This window comes from Balaenoptera borealis (genome assembly GCF_965194805.1).
Source record: "Balaenoptera borealis genome assembly, chromosome: 15".
Classification (NCBI taxonomy): Eukaryota; Metazoa; Chordata; class Mammalia; order Artiodactyla; family Balaenopteridae; genus Balaenoptera; species Balaenoptera borealis.
The window spans coordinates 90872782-90896550 of record NC_138871.1 but is presented as its reverse complement, the minus strand read 5'-3'; the positions used below and the strand labels follow the sequence as shown (position 1 = coordinate 90896550).

The 23769-nt window shown below is 44.4% G+C and overlaps 1 protein-coding gene across 16 annotated transcripts in view; it reads right to left on the bottom strand.

Annotated features, from left to right (window-relative positions):
• Positions 1–23769, bottom strand: part of MYT1L (myelin transcription factor 1 like) — a 417355-nt gene that overhangs the window by 253814 nt on the left and 139772 nt on the right. For 15 of the 16 annotated variants that reach the window (XM_082357086.1, XM_082357077.1, XM_082357080.1 and 12 more), the window contains exon 3: positions 19394–19507. The exons of the other annotated variant lie outside the window; for it this stretch is intronic. The gene's annotated coding sequence lies outside the window, so the exon portion shown is untranslated. The remainder of the gene's footprint in view (positions 1–19393; positions 19508–23769) is intronic. 16 annotated transcript variants of the gene reach the window in all.

The window sequence follows — 23769 nt, the reverse complement described above, 5'->3', positions numbered from 1 at the left end:
AGAGCAAATTAGCAAAATATAAAATCCATGCAGAGTTACCCCCGAGATACTGTGAGCGTGAAGTGAGTGTGAGGAAACTGTCTTCACAGACAGGAGGTGAGGCATGGTTCCAGACGCCACCACTCCGGACACAAAGAGCCACTTGAGGAGGTCACAGCTGACACTGACGTGTCCTCGCATGGTGCCAAGCACGCAGTGAGGACCCCGATGATTCAGGGAACAAAGTGATGCCCGTGCCCAGAGCCACCTGAGCCCAAGCGGCTCAGACGGGACTGAACCCAGAGCCCACACCCATTTGCTCCACAGAGCTTGCACAGCTGGGTCTGACGGCTCCCCGTCCCCTTACAGGAAGCATCAGACCCCAGGGGAAAGGGTGGAGCTGCATCCGCTCAGTGACTTGCTCTGTGCCTGGCGCTCTGCCAGCCTCATCAAAGGAGCTGCCCAAACCCACCTTCAATAGCCCTGCGGGGAAGGCACCATCCCTCCCATCTGCAGAGGGAGAAGCCGGGTCCGGAGAGCACATTCTCAGACTCCGCAGGACACTTCGCTGTTGGTAAAGGGGCTGAGATTTGAGCTCAGTCGTGCTGCAGACCCCATGCTTCCAGGCCCGAGACCCACGGCACTGACCGTCTCTAACGGAACCGCTCGGGGTCACAGTGTTACCAGCTCCCACCCAGGCCTCTGCTTCCCAATCCCCTCCCAACTGCCCACTGCCTTTAACTCAGCCTCTACCTCATCAGGCTTACAATATCCGGAGTTCCCGTCTGCCATCTGCCCAGCACGTGCTTCCCCTCCCCTACTCCTGACTCTCCACCTGCCCTCACCCTGGGGGTAGCAGAGGCTATGGAGAAAGGGGAGGGGGCTGTGGTCTGAGCGCTGGGTTATCCTGAGGAGGATGTGAGGCTGGGTTGTAAGGAGTCCTGAGGGCTCCTTGCTCCAGGACTGGATCATTCCTTGAGGAAGCAGAGGAAAGCTTCAGATAACAGAGGACCAGACCCTTCACACTGCTGAAACTTATGTTTCATCTCAACTTCTGGACACATTTTAAAACTAAGCAAATAGAGTCATTCCTAACATTAGTAAGAAAATTCAATTCAGATTTTAGGTGTCCATCTACTGCAGTAAGTTAGGTGACTTGGAAAAATAAGCCAATATTTAACTTGCAAAGTGTAGTTTGGAAGCCAAAGTTGGAGAGCAACTGTCCTGGCAACTTTGGCTTCTCTTCCAAAAGAGCCTTAGACCACCACTGGTTTTGATACAATTGAAATTTTTCTTAGAAATCACATCACAGATGATGCTAATTTGTTTTGAATATTAGTCTAAAAACATCCAAATATCTGTTCCTTCCAACACCTGGAATTTCCTACATTATCCTAACAGTTTAACACTTTCAGCCTTATTTTTCTTCAAAGATGCAAAATGTACAACCAGACTTCTGATGTGGGGGACTTCTGCAAAGCTACAAACCAAAGTGAGAACAGACCATTGCTTTAACGAATATTGAACTCAAAAAATTTTCTCCTATATAGGACAGGAGGAGGAAATCAAAATGTATAGGCAGCCTGTGTGTATCTACTGTTAGTTATACATGCTTATGAAGAGGGAAAAGGACCAGGGAAGGCGTTACTCCCTCATGGAGTCAATACTCCAAGTACTTTCAATAATACTGAGTAGGGAATCGGTACCCAATACCAGGTACTGCCTATATGGCACGCCCTGGAGGCTTCAGGGGCAAAAGCTGAAAATAGGATTTGTTCTTTGCCCTAAGGAAGACTTTAATATTGAAACAAAACAAGTAAAAATACTATAGGAAATATATCATTTGAAATGAGTGCTGTGGAATAAGATAATCACTGAAATCAGAGTGCGGGGATGGGGGCAGACGTAGAGGTGGCAGTACCTAGGGGAGATGCTGCTGATTAAATGGCAAGTACCAACAGAAGACAGGAATCAAATGCAGAGGCACATTCAAGCAAAGTCAGGTATCTTTGGAGGTGTCCGTGGGTAGCTGAACCCTGATACGTCAGGTACGTGGTGTAAAGTGGCAGCAAGAGAGGTGGGAAGGGGGGCAGAGAATCATGAGGCTTGCACCAGATTAAAGATTGCAGTCCCCTAGGTGATGGGAGAGACCTGAAAGATTTTAAGCAGGGGAGTGTCATAGATACATTATGATTTTATGTGGATTATTATAAAAGTTGTACAGAGGATAGGTTTGAGGAGCCCAAAGCTAGAACCAAGGAACCTGGGTTAGGTGGTCTTTAGAGTGGTCCAGGTGAGAGATGGTAAAATTCTGTTCAGGGTGTGAATGGCAGGAAGGGAGAGGGGTGGAGAGGAAGGTTTGGACCTGACATCAGAAGGATGACCCACTGAAGGAGGAACACAAGCTAGAGGGAGGAGACACGTCTGTGATGCTAGCTGTGTAACTGGAGGATGTTGACGTCCTGAATGAGAAGGATGCAGGAGGAAGAGGCTTCAGAGGAAAGGAGGACCACACTTAGGTGTGGGTCTGGGGCACTATCAAAGGCAAGGTGGTCGTCCGTAAACAGTCAGAGCTGGGGGCAGGCTAAGAGTCCTCAGCATGTGTGGCACCTTAGACCGTGGTAGTGGAGGAGATTAAGGGAGCACACAGAGCAAGGATGCTGCAGGTGGACAGCGGGACACCCAGCAGCGAGGAGCAGAGAGAGAAGAGAGGAGAGCAGAGTGTGCACAGGAAATCCTGCTAAAACATGACCAGTGATGTCACATGCACTTTGGAGGCCCCTCAAGGTGAATTTTAAAATACGTAAATTAGATTTGGAAGTCAGAACTCAGCGACATTAGTGAGTTTGGCTGAAGCTGGAGGAGGGTCAGCCAGTCAGCTGAAGACTGAAGGCAAAGTGAGGACCTGAAACCACATTTTGAAGAGGTTTGGATGAGAAGGCAGAGTGGACTCGCTAAGGGCCAGAACCTGGGGGGTCAGGTGAGAACAGGTGAGAACAGGTGACCACATGAGAACACACAGACGAACCAAAAGGCTGAGGAATGAGGGGATGTTGGTGGGATGGCGTGGGTGAGAGAAGGAGGGGGGAGGTGGAAAGAGCAGAAGGGAAGGAGAGGGTCGGGAACTGGCTGTGAAGGGGGTTGCAGCCCGGGAGGGTCTGGAATACTATTCGACTGTCCATGTTCTACTTTTGTAATTTTCAGTGGAGGCTTCAAAGCTCAATAGACACCCCGATTGAGGACTATGCTTCACCTTCTACATATGTGTATACACTGGAAGGGCTGATGCTTAATTAGACTGCAGAGGAAGAAGAAACCTTCCAAAGAGTAGGTTTCTTAGCCCTGGGGTTTGAAACCCATTCACCACCTGTTGGGTGAGCCACTCTGCCTAAATAATACTTAGATTAATTAAGATTTATTAACTTGATAGCTAGGAAAATTAAAAATAACACATTCTGGAACTTGAAATTAATGAGGCATCGATTGATCACCTAAAGAATGAAGTGAATACTATAGTCAGATTCATAACTCTTAGCTTAGGATGACTTTCTCCAAAAAGTATTGTGATGGACTTTTATAATTGGTAAATTTTTAAAAAATTACATCTGTGTTGTAATCGCCATATATCTAAAGTACATGACAAACGTCACTTCCCTCCTGGAAGTGGCTAAATGTCACTGTTGGATGTTAGAAGCTCTTGGGTACCATGAATGGGACTTACTTGCCACAAAGGTACAGTCTCTGACCTTCAGAACACTTAGATAGGACCCAAAAGCCCTTCTGAAGTCCTATTTTTAAGATGAGCAATGCAAGATGAAAACATTTTTCTACCTATAGATACCTACTACTTACTGAGGATCCACTGTGTGGGCACCAAACCAGGAAGGCGGTATGTTATCTCACGCATTCTCAGGTCACCCTCACGTTATCATCAAGTGACACTCGCTCACACCAGTCTGTCCTGGATCAGGATTTGGACCCAGATCTGTCTGACTCCAAAGCCCTTGATCTTTCCAGGGCAATATTTTGCCTTCAGTTCCCAAGCTTTATTACACACCAAATATTGTGCACTGAACACTGTATAAGTGTCTGTTGGTAACCTACAGGCATCTTGCCCATCCTCTGCTGGCACCTCATTGAGTCGTCTGGAGCCATTTTCTCTCTCTCAGTGGTCACAAAGTGCTTGAGTTCCAATTCTAAGATCAACTCAATTTTATTTTCTGTCAGTATCATTTCTCACTTCTCTCAATGATGCTGGTTTCAGGCATCTGGTTGTTCAAAACCTTGTTCCATTACTTACTATCTGCGTGACTTCATCTCTCTACACCTCACTTTTTTATACATAAAAAGGAGATGATACTATCCCTAGATCCTCAATAGTGATCAAATGGGAATAAACATTGACTCACTTAGCAGGTGTCTGGAGCAGAGAAGACAGATAAATTTCAAAATGTTGTTATTTCAAATGTGTTGCTCCTTAGTGCAAAATGGATTTCTAAACTGCATATAAAATCTGTTAATGTGATTTTAAAAATTTGGAATAACCAGGCTGCAAAACTCTCCCAAGTGGGTATTTCTGAATTTTAGCTCATGGACTCAGGACATCTATTTGGTTGTGTGGAGCCTGTGTGTATTTTTCGTTCCAATCTGGAGGCAAGTGTGCTCAGCAGTTGTGCTCTCGGGAGCTGACTGTGTTATGGAAAAGTGTAGTCTTGGAAGCTAATGGTAGGGGCTAGAAATAGTTATCAGTCTCAAGGTTGGGGTGGCTCCCACCTAGATCCTCAAATGCCAAGACAACACAAAGCAGATTCACCAGGCAGAAATCTGGTTTCCTGGAAAGATGGCCTTCTGCTTGTCCAGAGCACCCCAAGAAAGGAATTGTGCTTTGACCAAAACAAAGAGGAATCTACTCCCAAACATTTATATAGGCATATGCAAATCAACTGAAAATTACATGTTTTATGTAAAATATTTTCAGCAAAACTCAGACTATTCAAGTCTCATGAGCAAGTGTGAAAAAAAGTCTAATTTAAAAATGAAACACAGATTAGAGGTTTATTGCAGGTTTATTTTGATTCATTGGAGCCATTAAAGTGTTTTGATTCCTCCCAAAGGAGCTTGAGGCTGGTTTTCCTCCTTTGATGTCTGTCCTTCACTTAGTAAAGGTGGGGGGGAGGGGCTGAGGTGTCAGTGGCAGTTTCTGGGCCACGGGACTGCCTGATGGCACAAGAGAGGCCCCATTTAAGGCAGAGTTGATGGTCCTGGTGTGAACTAAGATGCTGTGGATGGTCCCTGCTGAGATAGGAGGGCAGCGGGAGGATCTTGGGGGAGATGAGGAAAAACAAGCATGTTCTAATTGAACTTTCTCAAATTTCTATTGATTTTGGGGAAAATTTCGCCATTTCAATCAAGTCCATCTAGGCACCATAGAATTTTGGTCATGGTACAATTTGGTTTGGCAAAATATGTGCCCTGATGAAATGCTGGTGAAGTACCTGCTCCATTTACATACTACCGCTACTCACTCACTCACTCAGAAACATGGAATTCAGAGACATTTTTATAAAATAAAAAAATAATGCAGATCAGTGAATGTACTTCTAAAATCGTAAGAATAATTATTAGCTTTGTTTCTAGGTTTTATCTCAGCTCTTAAAACTCTATAATGAAGTTATGTAGTGTAAGTGAAAACACTTTAAAAAGGAAAAGTGGTATATAGAGATATGAAGCATTCTTATTATTCATAACTTTGCTTCAGTAGTTTAACAAGAACGTATCAGGTAGCTTATAATTTTACCAAGTTATTAAGTAAACTTAATATACCCATGGACTGGACTTCCGTAAGACAACCATTTAATGAAATTATCTTATTATTCTGAAGAGTTTCCTGTCACTTTTAAGGGAATGGTGGTGGATGGGATGGAGCTGCAAATAACAGTGGTTTAATTGTTATTGTTTCACTTGCACTACAATTTTCACAAAGAACACTATTTTTAATATATTTTTTATTGACAAAGTCAGAAGCCCATGAGAAGTTCAGATGACATATGCATTGCATATATGAGAAAAGACACCAGATGGAAATTGAGAAAATCATACACATTTCATGAATATTCCAAGAGAGCAAAAATGCCATGGTTTTCCTTCTTGTAACTTTATCTGTTTTTCTTATAGGATAGGGATACTTTGCTTTGCTTTCATTTAATTGAAGAGAAAATATCTGTTGCTATAGAAATATGTTTTCATGCTGAGATTGTTATCACACTGGGTACTCTTTGAGATTTTGTAAGCAGCAAAACCAGATTTTTTTACAGATTTTGTAAGTCAGGGCCTCTCTTAGAACTAGATTGGGTTTTATTTCCATAAAATTCTAACCACAGCAGACAAAGGAACCACCGTGCAGATCTCCAGAATTATAAAGACTTCAGATTTGACTCACAGGCTGAACCCTGGATGGGACTTCACACCTGGGTCCTTGCTCTCGGTCCCTGGCCCTTTCTCTCCAACGACCTCACAGACACTGTATTCATATTCTGGCTGGGCTGGCAGCTCTGACGGCTGCATTTAGGTGGTTCTGGTCCCTGAAGTTCACTTCTCCTGCATCACATCTGTCCTGTGAGCCAAAGCAGGGAGAGGCATGCCCAGATCACACCGTATCCCTGCCAGTGGGTTTTGGAGAGTTGTCAGTGAGACGGATCTTAAACACGTCTTGGCTCTTATCAGGCAGATTTTTAAAAAAAGCTTCTGATTGTCTGTCTTTGTTTTCTGGAAGAAAATCTGCAAGAAAAGGCTTGGCAGATTCTTAGGGAACATGAAGTAGCTCGGCAGGGCGTCACCTCACCAGTACCTTGTGTGTTCCAGGCTGTCATCCCTGGGCTGCTCCCCACAAAACCTGCAGAGCCTGTGAAAACGTGCGCCTAGCGTCATGTTCTTCCTTACTCTCAAGCCTAGAGCAGAAGCCCCAGCCAGCCTTGGTCACCATGCTGACTCAAACTGGAATCTGGATAAGCACACACGGGCTCTGTCCTCATGTATGGCTCTGCTCTCGCCTCTCTGTCCCACTGTCCTCACACTGCATGTGCACATGCATGCGCAGCTACACACTGGCTCACACGTGTGCACACACACACTTGAAACCAGATACAAAGGCGTCAACAGCGACATAGAGGGACGGGCAGCCATGGCAGTGAGTCATCACCACCTCGGTCCTCCTGTGACCGGTGGATGGAGCAGGTGGAACCAGGGTCTCTGCCCCCTGGAAGGTGAGAGGGTGTTTGGATTCGAAGGTCTCCCAGGTGTGCTCTTACCTACAGAGTGTTCTATTATTCACCACGGCCCTGGGTCAGGGAAATAAATAGCCTTAATTGTGGAAGAAGTGTAATCTAACATCTGAAAGGACTTCTGTTAGCATGAACGGAGTCCTCCTGCTTGCCTCTCACATTAACAAGGACAGATTGCTATAGCAAACAGCCAGGGCAGGGGCAGAAGATGCTCCCTGAGACTTCTGACCCCAGAGTCAGGCAAAGCCAGCATCTCAGGCCCAGGAAACACCTGGGGAAGCTGGGGGGAAGTCAGCATGGTACTGATGGACCTGCTGTCCACCTGAGCTACAGACACAGCGAGGAAGGTAACTGGTGCCGTGCATGAAGTCCCTTGGGGACTGCAGACTCCAAGCAGGTTCAGTGGTCCAGTGTTCTGGCTTCTTCTACACTCTTAGGCACCAAGGCTGAATAGACCCCATCTATACCGTGAGTGTGTGTTCTAATTAGGGGCACAGGTGTGCACGAAGCGGTGGTGAAAGGTGTTCAGCGGAAGGATTGGAAACTCCCTGTAATTACCTGCACAGCAGGTGTGCATGGGGCCTGAGCTTCCCTTCTGGGTCCCAGGTACTCTGGAAGCATTGAGGAAGGTGCTGCAGAGGAAGCTGCCTGCATTCGGGCCGGCTCGCCTCCTGCACACACCTGTGCACACCTGCCGACAAAGCTGGCATTTAACGCCACGGTTCAGCAGGTGGTGCTCATGTCCCCGGAACAAAGCTCCGGGCTCCACGATCTTCTGTTTTGTAAACAAGTTCATTTGTTCATTTGTAGGCTGGAGAAGCCAGGAGCGACTCCTGTACTTAAGCCCAGTTAACCAACCACATGACCTTAAACCCCTGATGCTACCACCTTAACTGCCTACACTCTCTACAGGACAGAGCTGAAAACTTGCGTTTCTTTGGCACATTCTTGTCTGCTGCATCCTTGTTCTCTCCTCATCCCACAAACATGCAGGAAGCTGCTCGCAAGTTCACAGTCTGCCGTGCTCAAAACTGGACCACCTGGAACCCGGGGCTACAACTTCACAGGTGGACACCCATGGACAAGATGCAACACCCCCCTTCACACCTCGGATTCCTCACTGCAGACGGAAATGATCAGAGCATCAACTTCATGGCTGTGGAGAAGTTTAAACGAGATCATGCATGTGCCAACCACACAGCACATAAGGCCTGCTAGCTCATTAAATGTTAGTTCTTATTAGATGTGGTACATATACATGGTGGAACATTACTCAGCCATAAAAAAGAATGAAATAATGCCATTTGCAGCAACATGGATGGACCTGGAGATGATCATACTAAGTGAAGCAAGTCAGACAGAGAAAGAAAAATATACGATATTGCTTATATGTGGAATCTAAATAATGATACAAATGGACTTATTTTCAAAACAGAAACAGACTCACAGAAAAAAAACTTATGGTTACCAAAGGGGAAAGGAGGAGGGGGAGGGATAAATTAGTAGTTTGGGATTAACAGATACACACTACTATATATAAAGTAGATAAACAACAAGGACCTACTGTATAGCACAGGGAACTATACTCAATATTTTGTAATAACCTATAATGGAAAAGAATCTGAAAAAGAATATATGTATATCTTCTTATACTAATATACTGAATCACTGTGCTGTATACCTGAAACTAACACAACATTGTAAATCAACTGTATTTCAATAATAATTTTTTAAAAATTAGTTCTTATTTTTGCCCTCATCAGTATTAACATGTACAAAAGACAAACTATGTAAGCTTAGCAAACACAAGGAAAACCTCCTGAGATACCAATTTTTTCCTCTAATAAATGCCTTTTCACTTCTTACAGTTTATAGTCCTCATCCAAAGAGAAGGGAGATCATTACTTGGGAAAGGGGTAAAGGGTCAGAAGCATTTATCTTGCTTTCTTATACAAAAGGAGCCAAGTAGTTGATGAAGGAACATTTCTTTATGAAAGCATTCTAGCTAATCAACGAAGGGAAATGGTAGAACGCCAGTTTGTAAACCTGAAGAATTGTTGAGTCTGGGTAATGAGTACCACTGACTGAAAAGGTTGGTGGGTGACTTGATAATAGATGGATTGGCTGATAACTAGTGACCCCCGACCAACTGTAACATCACAGAAGGGGGGACAGCAGACCTTACATGCTTCCCTCTCATTGTGAAGAAGTAGGAAGACACAAGTCACATCAGAATCTGATGACACCTCTAATCCAGCCACCACTTGTAGGCAACACAGGGGTCAGAGGAACATGATAAATGTCACCACAGGGATGAAATCAGCGAAGTCCAGATGGTGGGACCCTCTACAGGACAAGTGACCCAGCTTCACCACGAGCGGGTTACAAGAGGTGGGTGTGAAGGTGGGGGAGGGAGGGAAACCTATGGGGGTCCAAGGAGGGCCTCCAGCCATGCCAGCAAGAGGCCCTGTGGATGGTATTTGGATTCTGATTCAGACGCATAAGTACAAATAAGTATGTGACACAATCTGGGAATTTTGAATCCTGCCTGGATATTTGATGATAATTAAGACTATTTTTAAAGGTTTGATAGGTGGCTATGCTTTTACAAAAAAGAACCTTTATATTTTAAAAATTCATACTGAAGAATTTCTGGATAAAATTACACGCTAACATGGATTTACTTCAAAGTCACCCATGTTTGGGAGAGCAGAACCGAAGGGGTACAGATGAAGCAAGCTTGGCCACTCGTATTGAATCGTCCATAATAAAAAGATAAAAAGTAAAAAAGAAGTGTTAAAGAGAAGGATGAGTAATTATATTCGCCAGGTCACAGGTAATGAGACTTAAAAAACCAAAAAGAACCAGGCTCACTGGGCCCACAGCTGTGAAGCAGGAAGGTGGTGGGCAGCTGGCATCCAGGGAGGTCCACAGGGCGGGGCGAGGAGGGCTCGCAAGCTTGATGAGCGGCTGTGGTGACGACAGCCACTCCATTAATGCACATAAGAATCTGCTGGTATTTATTAAAAATGGTCACCCAGGCCCTCGTTGATGTAATAGATCACGAATGGAGATCACAAATCTATGGAGAAAAAAAATCACCCCAGGTGATCCTGAGGTCGGTGGTTCTGGAGTGACTCTGAAAAACTCAAGTTCAAGGCCGGGGGCCCATGCCTGTCTTTTCAGAAATAGACATTCTCAGGGTTGTTTACCCACAGGACCAACCCGCATTAACCAAGCATTAACCAAGCTCTGAGTTCCCAGTGTTTAAGGCAGCGCATCTGAGGCAAACAGAAATGACATTCAGACCTGAGTCCATGCCCCTCCCTGGGAGGCAGACCTGTGAGGCCAGATTGTACCAGTGACACTTATGGGGACAGAACTGAACCAGGGAAGGGACGCTGGTGGGACGCGCATTTTTGTGTGCATGGGTGGTCCAGGTCACTGCCGCCTTGCAGACTTGCCCTGGGAGGGCATGGGCCCAGGGCTGGGTCCCCATCTAGGGGTCTGTACTTGCCAGGTCCCCTCCAGGCAGGATTGGGGTCTGGAATCTGATTTCCAAGTAATGCAAGGTTTAAGCTGGCGCCGCCCATCCTGTGCTTCTCAAGGCCCCACTGATTTCCTGGAAACCTCAGGTTCCAGACGGCAGATCCACAGAATGAAGGGGCCTGGGCTGCCTGAGCTGCCTCAGCGCTGCGCTGTGATATGAGCAAGGAATAAACTTTTATCGCGTTGTGCTTCCTGAGTTTCTTCCCGACTCACTTGTTAAATAGCCTGGTCCATCCTGACTAATTCAGCTGGGAGTAAATGTTACAGTCACTGGACACATTCTATTACTCTCAGGCTGCGTTGCCTACTTCTGCTGTGATAGGTGCTTGGGCTGATCTGATTTGTCGTCTTTCCCAGTTCTTGGGGGTGGGAGCCTCCCAACCACCTGTAAGGTGCTGACCACCTTCCCACTTGCCCAACTTACACTTATTTGTATTTTCCGTAAGAGCAAATCATTAGTGGAAAATTTCTGACAAAGAATTTTAAAGATTTATAACTGAAATAGAATTTATATCATCTGCTTGTAGTCGTGAAAAGTAAAACACCAAACAACACAAACAAACAAAATGACTCTGCGGTCCCGGGCTGCCATCCTTCAGCTCAGCCTGTCACGGGGACCAGCGGAGAAGCACAACAAAGAAGGAAATGTGACCAGGCATAAATGTTATAGTATCAATGAAGAAAAGCAACATTGTTGCTTATCTTGTTCATTGAGAGACACAAATGTTTTCCCCTCAAGGATTTTCATAGGCCGGCTAACATTTAATGTAGCAGATATAACCTCAATGTATTTCTACAGCATTGCACATATTTTTATAATTTAAAGATATAAGCCTACATTTTATATAAATATAATTTTCCTATGGGTACCGAACACAGAATAGCGAACACAATTTAGCCTTTCTTGATAAATTTGGCTAATTGGGATAATTGTTTTGCTTTATCATAATGATGCAATAACACCATTTGAGTGTTGGAGGTCATGAAGGTAAATGATTTGGTTTGTTTGTTTGTTCCTTACAGAATTAGGTTCGCATTTTTATCTTCTATCGTCCTCCTCCCCCGCCTTCATTCCTTCTTTCCTGTGGTTTGACTTTTACATCCTTCGAATAAACTCCTCTCCAGGCCATCACTTCCTGGGGCCATTCGTGCCTCATTCTACACCCTGCGTGACTGCAGGTGGCTTGTGCATCATGGAACAAGGTACATGGGCACCACGGCGTCAGTGCGGGTTCCTGCTCACCCCAACCCCGGCACCTGACCCCAAGGTAACCGAGTTCACTTTCTGCTCTGTTTACTTTCCTGTGATGGAGACCTAGCACGATGGCTCCATTAGTGCAAGAAGTGCTCAACGACTAACAATTCCTTTTGCTTTCTGTGTGAGAATAAATTAAAAGAAAGACAGTATTCACAAAAATTTGACATTTTGCTTAGCGATTTCAGAGCATATGAAAGAAAGAGATAAGCTATTTATAGACGATAGACAAAATTTTCAGGAGAGCACACACACTGTTTCTCAAAAGGAGGAATTTCCTGTGTCGTGGGCCTTTACAACTGCATTCCCACGTATACACATTATCATACTGAGTCTCCTGGTATAAAGCTTATGTGACTCGATCAGGCACTAAACAAGTAAATGCAAAGTGAGAGGGTACTTTGAACTCAGAATTCACTTGCAGCTCTGTCATGAATAAAGGCTTTGGCCCTGGAAAGTCTCTCGCTGTGGACGGGTGGTCACTGCCCAACAGGTGACTCCGGGGATGAAGCATTGATGGATGGGGAACCAGCCCCCCTGCGGGAAATGGGAGGCTGGCGCAGAAAACTCCACCCAAAGGACAGCTTATCTTCACTTAAATAGTAACGGGGATGTTGAGTTCTGCTCTCAACATGTAACATTTTAAACGAATGTTTAAGAAATAAATGTTTAAGAAAAATGGATGTAGTAAATTTGCCTTGTGCCTTCATGGACCATATTACACACACTGCTTAGTACTGGTGGGTACATGAGTCACACACACACACACACACTCACACACATACACACACGCTCTCTCACAGGCTCACACGTACTCCTGAACCTTTTGAAAGCAGGTCGTAGGCGTCAGAGCTACTCACACCTCAAGCCCTCAACATTTATTTCCCAAGGGAGCAAAAAAATCCTACATAAACCGACGGTAATTTTAACAAAAAAGTAAGTTACTAGTGTTTCAATCACATCAGAAAATATAGAGTCCATATTCACACACCCCCATTTCTCCATAATATGTTCTTTGTAGCTCTTTTGCTGCATTAAGAAACACAACTAAGATATAAAATCACTTTCCTTTTACACTCGAAAGAATTCCTAAAGAGAATGACTGCTGCTATATTTTCACCTTTTTGTCAATGCATAGATATCTCCCGAATGGTATTTTAGAAAACACTTTCTTTTAATCATTTTGAAAAGTTGGTCTTGAAATTATAACTCTATTACTGAATAAGTGGACGAGCAATGCTATAGCTCCTTGTTTTACATTTTGTAAAACATCTTTTAAATTAGAGGATTTTAGAAAGGAGAGCATGCATGAAATGTAAGTGCAGGAAACATAAAAGTTATTTAGAAGCGGCTGTGCTCCGTGGGCACTGTCGTCGCCCAGGGAACCCAACAGGGGGATTCCTCTCCTTCTTCATTCATTTCCTCCCTCCTGTCGGGTTTCCTCCTTAGACCTTCCTCCTCCTCCTTCCTTTCCTTCATCCTTCCCTCCTCCCCTCCTTCCTTTCCTTCCTTCCTTCATGTTTGCAAGGCTCAAAAATAAGTACAAAATGAATAAATGAATGAATAAAAACAATGGAAACTCCCTGGAATCCTGCCTGCTCTGTCCAGTGACGACACAGAGACATTTCTATTGGCTTTTTGTCCACCCGTCCAGAAGTTTTTATGCAAATACAAGCAAATAGATGCGCAGCTCAGACTTCTGTTTCTCTTCTGCATCTTGCTTTTTTCTTTAACAAAATATCCTTGAAATCTTTCTACATCAGTTCATGGAGCGCTTCTTCATTTTTTACACAGCTGTATGGCAAGAGAAGGCACTTTGGAATAGCAGAAAGCACAACACAGATGTAAATCAGATTACTTCTGCCTTATCTTTTATGGCGAAGCGAATATGTCTTGGTTCTTTATGAATAATCATCATAATAACTACAATTTAAGGAGTTTGAGCTGGGCCCGAGACACTTAGCTCCATGTGTCATGTGCATTGTTTAATGCCATCCTCAACAGCCCGACAAAGCAGAAAACATCCCGCCTGTTTTACAGATGAAAACACTGAGATTCTGAAGGACTGAGTGTGTTATTTCTTCCTGCTTTCAAGTCCCGGCTGTTACATACTTTACAGTCACGCCTCCCAAATGGTTGTGTGACAGCATCTGTGTCTCACCTGGATTTGCACACCATCCTTTATGCCTCTACAGCCACCCTCCCCTTCCTCATCCCAAGCAGCCCTGCCCTCGGTGAGACCTTCACCCACTGCCCAGACTCTTCGGACCATCCGTTCTTCAGACCATCTTGTTGAGGGTAGGTCTGCTCCTATCTGCCGTGTTTAAACTTGCTCAGGTTGCCTCACCGTCCACAGAGCTCACCCCCAACTCATGGCACCCCGCGTTCCCTCCTGCTCCCACACTCGGACCTCTGGATCTTTGCAGATGCTGATGTGATGTCTGAAATACCCACGTCTGTCTGCAAAGTGCGTGGGTCCCCGTGGACTGCGGCCCGGGTGCTAATTCTCCAGGAATCCACATGCCCTCCTCAGGAACACTGAGATTCTCCCACTTTTAGGGTGCGTTATACTTTATCACTTTATGCATACCACTTTTATAGCTCTTTTCACAGTGTGTGGGTTTTAAGGGGTATATGTGTCCCCTTCCTGTTAAATGATTAAATGTGAACAGGTTTGTGGCAGAATTCTCTAATTCCACTTTTTGTGTCTATAATGTCTGGCATGTAGCAGCTGAGTCAAAAATTGTGTTACAGAAGTGCACACGATTATACACTTACGTGTGTGGATGAGGTTTACAATAATTTATTTAACAACTTTTATTTAAAAAATATTCATTTATTGCTTTTAAATGTAGGTTAGATATCCTCCCTTCACTTGTGCCAATAAGAAACACAGACTCAGAAACACTTTGGGAAATAGATGGCCTCCAATCAGCGGGGTTAGTGTTTGCAGATTTATGACCGTCTACTTTGCAGGAGGGTTGGGGCCGAGCGGAGAGAAGATGGACCTTCAAGAAGGCACCACGTAAGTGAGGTGTTTGGTGGAGTGAGTGCATCACCTTGCATTTAATATAGTGACACACACACTCCAGGAAATTAAGTGGAAAATAATGGCATAAAGTGAAAAGTAAATATTCCTGCCACTTTTGACCCCATTAAAACTATATATATACACATACCTTTATTACATAAATGTTGGGACATGAAAAAAGAAAGTTCTGTACCCTACGTTTCACACTCAATCACATTTATTAGAGGCCATTCTGATATGACCTCTGTTTATATGTTACAAACGTATAATAACAAATCTTCACACGGGGCAATAATCCATTCATTGATGAAACTAACATCAACTGCCCCATGCATGAAGCCCAAGCTGTGCTAAGAATTGGGAGTATAGGGACTTCCCTGGTGGTCCAGCGGTTAAGACTCCGCGCTTCCACTGCAGGGGGCATGGGTTCGATCCCTGGTTGGGGAACTAAGATCCCACATGCTGTGCATAGCACAGACAAAAAAAAAAATATTTGGAGTATGAGTAAGACATCATCTGTGTTGTCAGGAACCCCCCAGTTCTCTGAATGCCAAGTTGACACCGAGAAGCTTTGGATAAAAGGTGCTGGATAGAGAGGGAAAGCCCTGGGTAGGCTGTAATTCAAATCTAGAAGTGACGTCTCTGGATCTTTCATGGATCAACTGCCCGCCAGCTCCTCCCCCTTTTCCAAGAGCTTCTTCCTCCAAGAAATCAGGGAGGCCAGATCCACCTTAATCCTTTCTGGAGCTACCCCCCAGGCCCGAGAACGGCAAGGCTGTTACTCAGGCCGCTGCAATCTGATATTTAAAGGCAACCCACTGTCCACTTCAAAAACAACACAACTGATTGAAACGCTAAAGTACCTTCTGTGTCTCAAGGACAGAATTCAGTGCTTTACACATTTTATATCTCATTTAATCCTTATAACAGTTGTGTTAAGAAGAAAGCATTATGCCCTTTTAACTGATGGGGAAACTGGGGCTCAGATTCCAGGAGTTAAATAACTTCTCCAAAGTCACACAGATCCTGTGGCAGAATTAGGGTTTGCTCCCTGGTTGGGATGCCTCCAACTTTTACCTAAATTTCTTTGGCTTGACATCAAACTAGTGGGACTAGCCAGCCTTTCTTTTCTTAACTACTTAGTGTGTCACAGCAGGAGAGTGTCCGTAGGTTGTGTTTCTACGGCTCATTTTCTCCTGTTCTGATCTGTTCTAAAATAATTTATTAATTGCCAAAGTACTGCTTTAAAGATACATGCATTCTAGCAAATCATTTCCATGGAATACCAGTTAATATTCCGCATTTTAACTAAGTGATTTATGCGACCGATTCACATCTCAAATAAGATAAAAAGTTTGAGACATTCATCAAATAGCCTTTTGGAAAACAATCTACAGCATCATTAAAGTGTTTTCCACGATTAACCCCTTTATCAAGCTTCTGATATATAATCTATTGCAATTCAAGAGAAGTCTTTTGTATGCCGTGTTTTATTGCCTATGTTCCATATATATGTTTGGAGTTGCAGAGAATTTGGAAAAACAGACTGAATGGATCACATTTTACCAAGTTGTGTGGTGTTGCCTGCGCCGTAGCTCAGCCCCTACACATGGCCCTGGTGACTCATACCAGCATCACTGACCACTGAATGGAATAGATGGAATAGTTCTCTTGGCCCTGAGGCTTGACACACATAGCTCTCTGTGTGTGCAGGTGGGACGATGCATCTGGGGATGGGTTTTAGTTTGAATTGATACCCACACCACTTTCAGGACGATTTCTGGATATTTCTTGGCAGGCTGTTGAAAAAGGCATGAAATCACTAGAAAATTTTCTCCTCTCTAAATCTCATGGGTTTCATGGGCCTGCCCCGCCTTCTGCAGGTGTAACAGCCGCTCTTCCGCCTTCTCACAGGCTCTGTGCAGGCTCCATCCTGACTACTCAGCTCACACACCAGCCAAGCGCTTGTCTGTGGAGCGACTTCCCTGCAGGCAATAATCGTAGACTCTATTGGGTGAGTTTGCAAGTAATAAAATTTGAGGAGAGAGTAAGAGTTATATTCACTTTTCCAGAAATGACTGGGGCTTTTAGGAACTCTTCATTTAGATATTTACCAGAGGTTGGCAAACTCCTGCCTGAGGGCCAGGTCCACTTGCTGCCGACTTTGAGAAAAAGTTTTAATGCAACACAGCCCTGCGCACTTGCTCACGCCTTGTCCTGGCTCCTTTCCCACAACAATCGAGTGGTTGCTTCAGAGACCACAGGACCCACAAAGACTAAGATATTTACTACCTGGCTCTTTGTACAAAAAGTTGGCCCACTCTAATCTAAGCAATCTGATGATTTACACCTTTTCCTTTTATAGATGATCATGTGAAGATTTATCCTTTGTCCCAGAAACCATTGTTATGACACATCAGTGTTCCCATTTTAAAATGCTAATCTGTTTATTTCAATCTACTGTTTTATTTCATCGCCCAGGGACTAAAGTGTTTATGACACACTTAAAGCAAATATATATTGATTATCCCCTGAGGGCCAAACACTGATCTTCAAAGGATGAGAGAATGGGTAAAAATGTCCAGAAATCAGAGTGTAAGTGTGAGCGCCACTTGCCCTGTGTGCCTTGTCCCATGTGGACCTTCTGGAGTATTGTCACCAGAGCCCCACGGGTGAGAGACGGTGGGTAGTGGTCAAGGCCGGGTGAGATTGTACGCGAGTGTTGGTTGTGCTTTTGCGGTTATGACTATTATCCCATTGGCCTGGATAACCCTCAAGTTCCTCTTACACCCAGAAGAGTGACCACCTCCAGGGCCTGCGACAGACACTCGGGAGAGGCCGGGCAGGCTGAGTGCCAAACGGGAGACCAGCGCCTGCTGGAGCCTTGGAATTTTTAAATCTTTTTTGAGCGAGTCCAACCATCCGCCTTGAAAACGCACACGTCTCAAAATCAAGTGTTCTGCCTCCACTGAGAACCTATTCAAGGCCACGTGTAGAGTGCAAACATGGATTTCTAGCTTATTTGTCTACCTGTCTGCCATCTATCTATCCATCTATCTATTCTTGTTTAATTCTTGGTGAGATTGGTATTTGAATGCTGTGTAGTACACCACGTTGACAACCATCATTAAAATGTTGAACATTTGACACCATGCTAGAAATGTCAGTTCAGACCCATATAAAATATTCCACTAAACATTCTTTAATTTATGACTAAAACTCAGTGAGATTAGACAAGATAACCTCTGTGGATGAAACGACTACAGTTCAGAAACTTTAGCTGACCTTAAAGTCAACTATTAGTTTAACACTCAATGTGCACAGTTTTTTTGTTTTTTTTTAACTCCAGGGAAATGACAATTAAACATAATGCCTTCCCCAGACGGAACCAATGAATGGGTTTCTTTGGGGAAAGTGAACAAGATATAGACAAGAAAATAATTAGAGCAACTGTGACCTATTATCCCAGTTCGTAAAGCTCTTAAAGATTGCAGCACCCACAAGGTTGCGGCATGTGGAAGACGATCCTAGCCTCTAACTTCCACGTCACAGTAAGTAGCTCTATTATCAGACAGGCAAATGGGGGAGCCGGCAGACAAATAAATTACTATTGCACAGCGAACCTTAAAAGGCATCCCGGAGTTCTCAGAAATTACCAGTGCACCAGAATCTTCCTATTTTTCCCCAGCAAAGTACCATGTGTAAAATGGATCCTGCACGTGGGTATCGAGAAGATCCTATCGGCGCTTCTGAAGTCAGTTTCCTGCACACATTCAGAGGCTGAGCTTTGCAGAGGTGGGAACTGACTCACATTACAGTCATGGAGACTCCAGCCTATGAGATTCCCTAAAAAAATGTGGTGCCCGGCAGCCACCGTTTGGTATAGGCCCATCCCCAATCTCCAAGCCATAATTGGTAAACCTTACTAACCCGTTACTTCTGTAGCAAGTGCAGATTTGGGGGCAGTGATTCAAAATGACACCTTTCCATCTGAGGGTCCACATACTCTGCACTAGGGATCCTGGGGACCCCTAAAAACACCCCGAAGGATGCAGGCGTCTTCCCTGCCCTGTATAGCTTTAGTAGCAAGAACAACATATGCATCATCTAATTTAACTGCCAATGGCTCTTTTTAGCATAAACTGTCTATTTGGAAAAGATGCACAACAGGATTTTAACACCTCCCAGAAGCCTGGAAGTACCGAGAAGCTGGGATGGGAGTAGTGACTCAGCAGCACATGGCGGGTGCAGGGAAAAGGGACCCTTGTCCTCAGCCCCTTGAGAGCAGCCGGCAGGTACCTGAATTCAGTGGCCCGGCAGGTGCTCTTTGGGTCCAATTTTGTTCCCTCAGTCGGTCAGAGTTCAGAGATGCCCACGGACGTGATTTCACCAATTCTCCTTCGTGTTCATTTTCTAAAGGACAAGACAACAACACAACAGCAGCTTGAATAACTGGGGAGGGAGATTGATAAGAACCCTCTTCTTTGTGTTCTTACATTTAAAACAAGGACTTACGTTTACAAATAGGCAACTGCACACGAAGGACTATACAGGATTTTACTCAGAAATCCTGATATGAAGGGCCAGGATGGACAAGTAGAAAGTGTTTTTAATTGTTGAGTTAATTAATTTTGAAATCCAAGCTATTTAACTTTTTAAAATACCTGTCTAGTTTTGAAGGTAAAACTAAGTGCACTTGATATTTAAATTGACCAATTACCACCAATTTGTAAGATTATTGTCTTCTTTAACACTTGGATGCAATTAAGAAACAACTTAATAAGTGAGAAATACTTTAGATGTGTAACAATTTCTTGGAAATAATGTGATTTCATTGATAACAAAATGTAGTCTGTTGATGACAAGGGTGTTTCTAAATGTCAGCTTAATTTTATTTTTGTAGAACAACAACAGAAGACATTTTCTTATTTACTGTAAACTTAGAATTTATCTATCAACTTTTCTTCAAGGTTTTCTGAAAGATTGTCTCAGTATTAGGAAATTTGACTGTTCTAGTTGGAAAAGAAAATACCAAGATTATTTCAAAATAATCCTTGTTGTCAAGGAGATAATGTATTTTGGTTAAGAAGAAAAGGCTGAACCAGAATATTAGAAAGTGGAGAGAGCTGGGGGTCTCCTTGTTGAAGCTATTGTTTCTGGAGCAAACCTCCAAATTCAGAGATGCTCGTTAAATCTAGTCTACGGCAATAACAGCCCAAGTCTTAATGGGTAGCAGTGGAGTGTGCCAGGCAAATGAAGAGACCCTGAGGGTCTCCCACACGTGTTGCCATAAATCCTCTAAAAGACACTGTCCTCTGCTTCCTGTTCAATACCTCAACACAGAGAAAATAGTCAGGGTGCTTAGCAAGTGGGATTTGAAGTGAGATAACACACACCCTCCCGTGAAATACACAGGCAGCCTGTAAACGCAACCATACAGATTTTATTATTTTCCCTAATAAGGATTTACCCACACAAACACATAAAGAACAGAACAATTCAGAAATATGCACATGGAGCTAGAAAGGTTTTAAAATTACCCTGAACAATCAAGCTTGAAAATTAGCATGAGAATTGGTATATTTTTGTGTGTATTAAAGTCTAGACTCATTAATTTGGAGTTACCTTGTAATATTTTAAAATATGCTTTTAATACAAATTATAATTTGTGATTTTATTTAGAGTAGCATATAGCCAATGACACTGACAAAATCTTTGAGGACAATGTGTTTTGTGACCTTTTTCTGTCTACCAATACTCATACAACACACACATGCCCATACGCACATACGCCCACAGACATGCGCACACGCCCACAAACATACACACACATGCCCATACGCACATACGCCCACAGACACGCGCACACGCCCGCAAACATACACACACATGCCCATACGCAGATACGCCCACACACATGCGCACACGTCCACACACATACACACACATGCGCACACGCCCACACACATACACACACATGCGCACACGCCCACACACATACGCACACACATGCCCATACGCACATACGCCCACACACATGCGCACACGCCCACACACATACACACACACATGCCCATACGCACATACGCCCACAGACATGCGCACACGCCCACACACATACACACACACATGCCCATACGCACATATGCCCACACACATGCGCACACGCCCACACACATACACACACATGCCCATACGCACACACGCCCACAGACATGCACACACGCCCACACACATGTGCACACGCCCACACACATACACACACACGCTAGAAGTGCAAGAAACTCTTCTCAGCACCAGTGGTTCTTCTGTGTGCAGTACAATTTGTAAACTTAACGTTTATGTGACAAAGGCAAATGCCCCCAACCATCCTCGTATCAGGCTCACACCCACACATCGTCTGCATTCAGAAATGCGTCTCCATCAGGGGTGAACACCAATGTCTTCTGTACCCGCAGACCTGCACTCTCATCACTAGAGGTCAGAATTCAGAGCCCCGGTCCTCCCAAGACAGAGGCGTGAGCACACACGAGTGTTCCGAATCCACTGAGTCTGGCGAACGTGAGTGGGCTGGGGGGACATTTCCTGCCTTCAGCTTCCATTACTTTAACTTTCGGAAAGCCAAACTTGCTCTCTCTGATGCCGAAAACTCAGCTTCTCTGCACCGGTGTCAAATCGAATCTCGGAAACAGAGTTTTGGGAAAAGTAGAAAAGAATAGCTTTAGTGCTTTGCCAGGCAAAGGGGGACACAGTGGGCTCCTGCCAGTGAAAACTCTGTGTCCCAACCAGGGAAGACTTGATGAGGAGTTTTATAGCAATAGTTCAAGGATGGGGTTGCTGGTAAGATTAGGGTGTGTGCAGGGTCTGTACTCCTCTAATCTGGTCTCAGGTGATCTTCTTGATAGGTTTCTCTGGTTCCTTTAATGTAGCCTCAGGTGGTCCTTCTCTGGTATGAAGAATGCTGACATCTTAAAGAGCTTAAAGACAGTGTGCTGTGTATCACTGGAGGGGGACCAGAAGACCCTGCCCCAAGGCTGCTCTATTGCTTCCTGACTGCCCCTCCCTTGTCTCTGCAGCCCCTCCCTTCCTGGATTAGCAACTGTTTAAACCTGCCCTTTGGGACTCAGGGAAGGTCGTGGAGGCTGGAGTGGAACAGAAAGGTGCCCAGGAGCCCCGCAGGGTCCTGCTCAGTTTCATCTCTATCAGATCCTCCTAAGGCAATTCCAGATAGATTTGACATTATTGATTTTGAAATCATAATATAATGGTTTAAAAATAGAATTGTTCTTTTCATGAAATACTAGTAAATAGATGCACTATCACTAGATTAGCCAGACCCATCTTAGCTAACACTGGTGTGAACATTTGTGGGGTCGTGTACCTCCCTGAAGTTCAGGTTCTCTGACGATAATAGGGCTGTACTAAAAATGTAAGATATTTCCTCTTGCTCCAAAATACCTACGGTCCCCAGTGCCTTTCCATGGCCCTGGATGTGAACTCCCTGGCCAGGGAACCATCTACATGGGAAGGGCGCTACGCCTGCTTTGTGAGCTCACTCAGCTCTCGCCTCTGTTTGTTTACACAGCAGATGCACGTTTACAGTTTTGAATGTCGCCTAAGTGACACTAGGAATTACTGTACAAATGCCTTTCTGCCCGGAAGTGCTCCCAGAGCGAGGAGGACACGGCTGATGGCAGGAGAGCATCTGCCTGCTCCACCCTCTGCCCGGCCGGCCCGTGACCTGCTCAGCAGGTGTCACACACTGAGCTGGGGATATCCACGTCCCTGCCACAGTTGCTTTCCTGAGGATCTGACTGTTAAAGGGACTTTTTTTTTTAAAACATCTTTATTGGAGTATAATTGCTTTACAATGTGGTGTTAGTTTCTGCTGTATAACAAAGTGAATCAGCTATACATATACATATGTCCCCATATCCCCTTCCTCTTGCGTCTCACTCCCACCCTTCCTATCCCACCCTCTAGGTGGTCACAAAGCACTGAGCTGATCTCCTTGTGCTATGTGGCTGCTTCCCACTAACTATCTATTTTACATTTGGTAGTGTATATATGTCAATGCCACTCTCCCACTTCGTCCCAGTTTACCCTTCCCTCTCCCCATGTCCTCAAGTCCATTCTCTATGTCTGTGTCTTTATTCCTGTCCTGCTTCCCCTAGGTTCTTCATTTTTAAAAAACCATTTTTTTTTTAGATTCCATATATGTGTGTTATCATACGGTATTTGTTTTTCTCTTTCTGACTTATTTCACTCTGTATGACAGACTCTAGGTCCATCCACCTCACCACAAATAACTCAATTTCATTTCTTTATATGGCTGAGTAATATTCCATTGTATATATGTGCCACATCTTCTTTATCCATTCATCTGTCGATGGACACTTAGGTTGCTTCCATGTCCTGGCTATTGTAAATAGAGCTGCAATGAACATTGTGGTACATGACTCTTTTTGAATTAAGGTTTTCTCAGGGTACATGCCCAGTAGTGGGATTGCTGGGTCATATGGTAGTTCTATTTTTAGTTTTTTAAGGAACCTCCATACTGTTCTCCACAGTGGCTGTATCAATTTACATTCCCACCAACAGTGCAAGAGGGTTCCCTTTTCTCCACACCCTCTCCAGCATTTATTGTTTGTAGGTTTTTTGATGATGGCCATTCT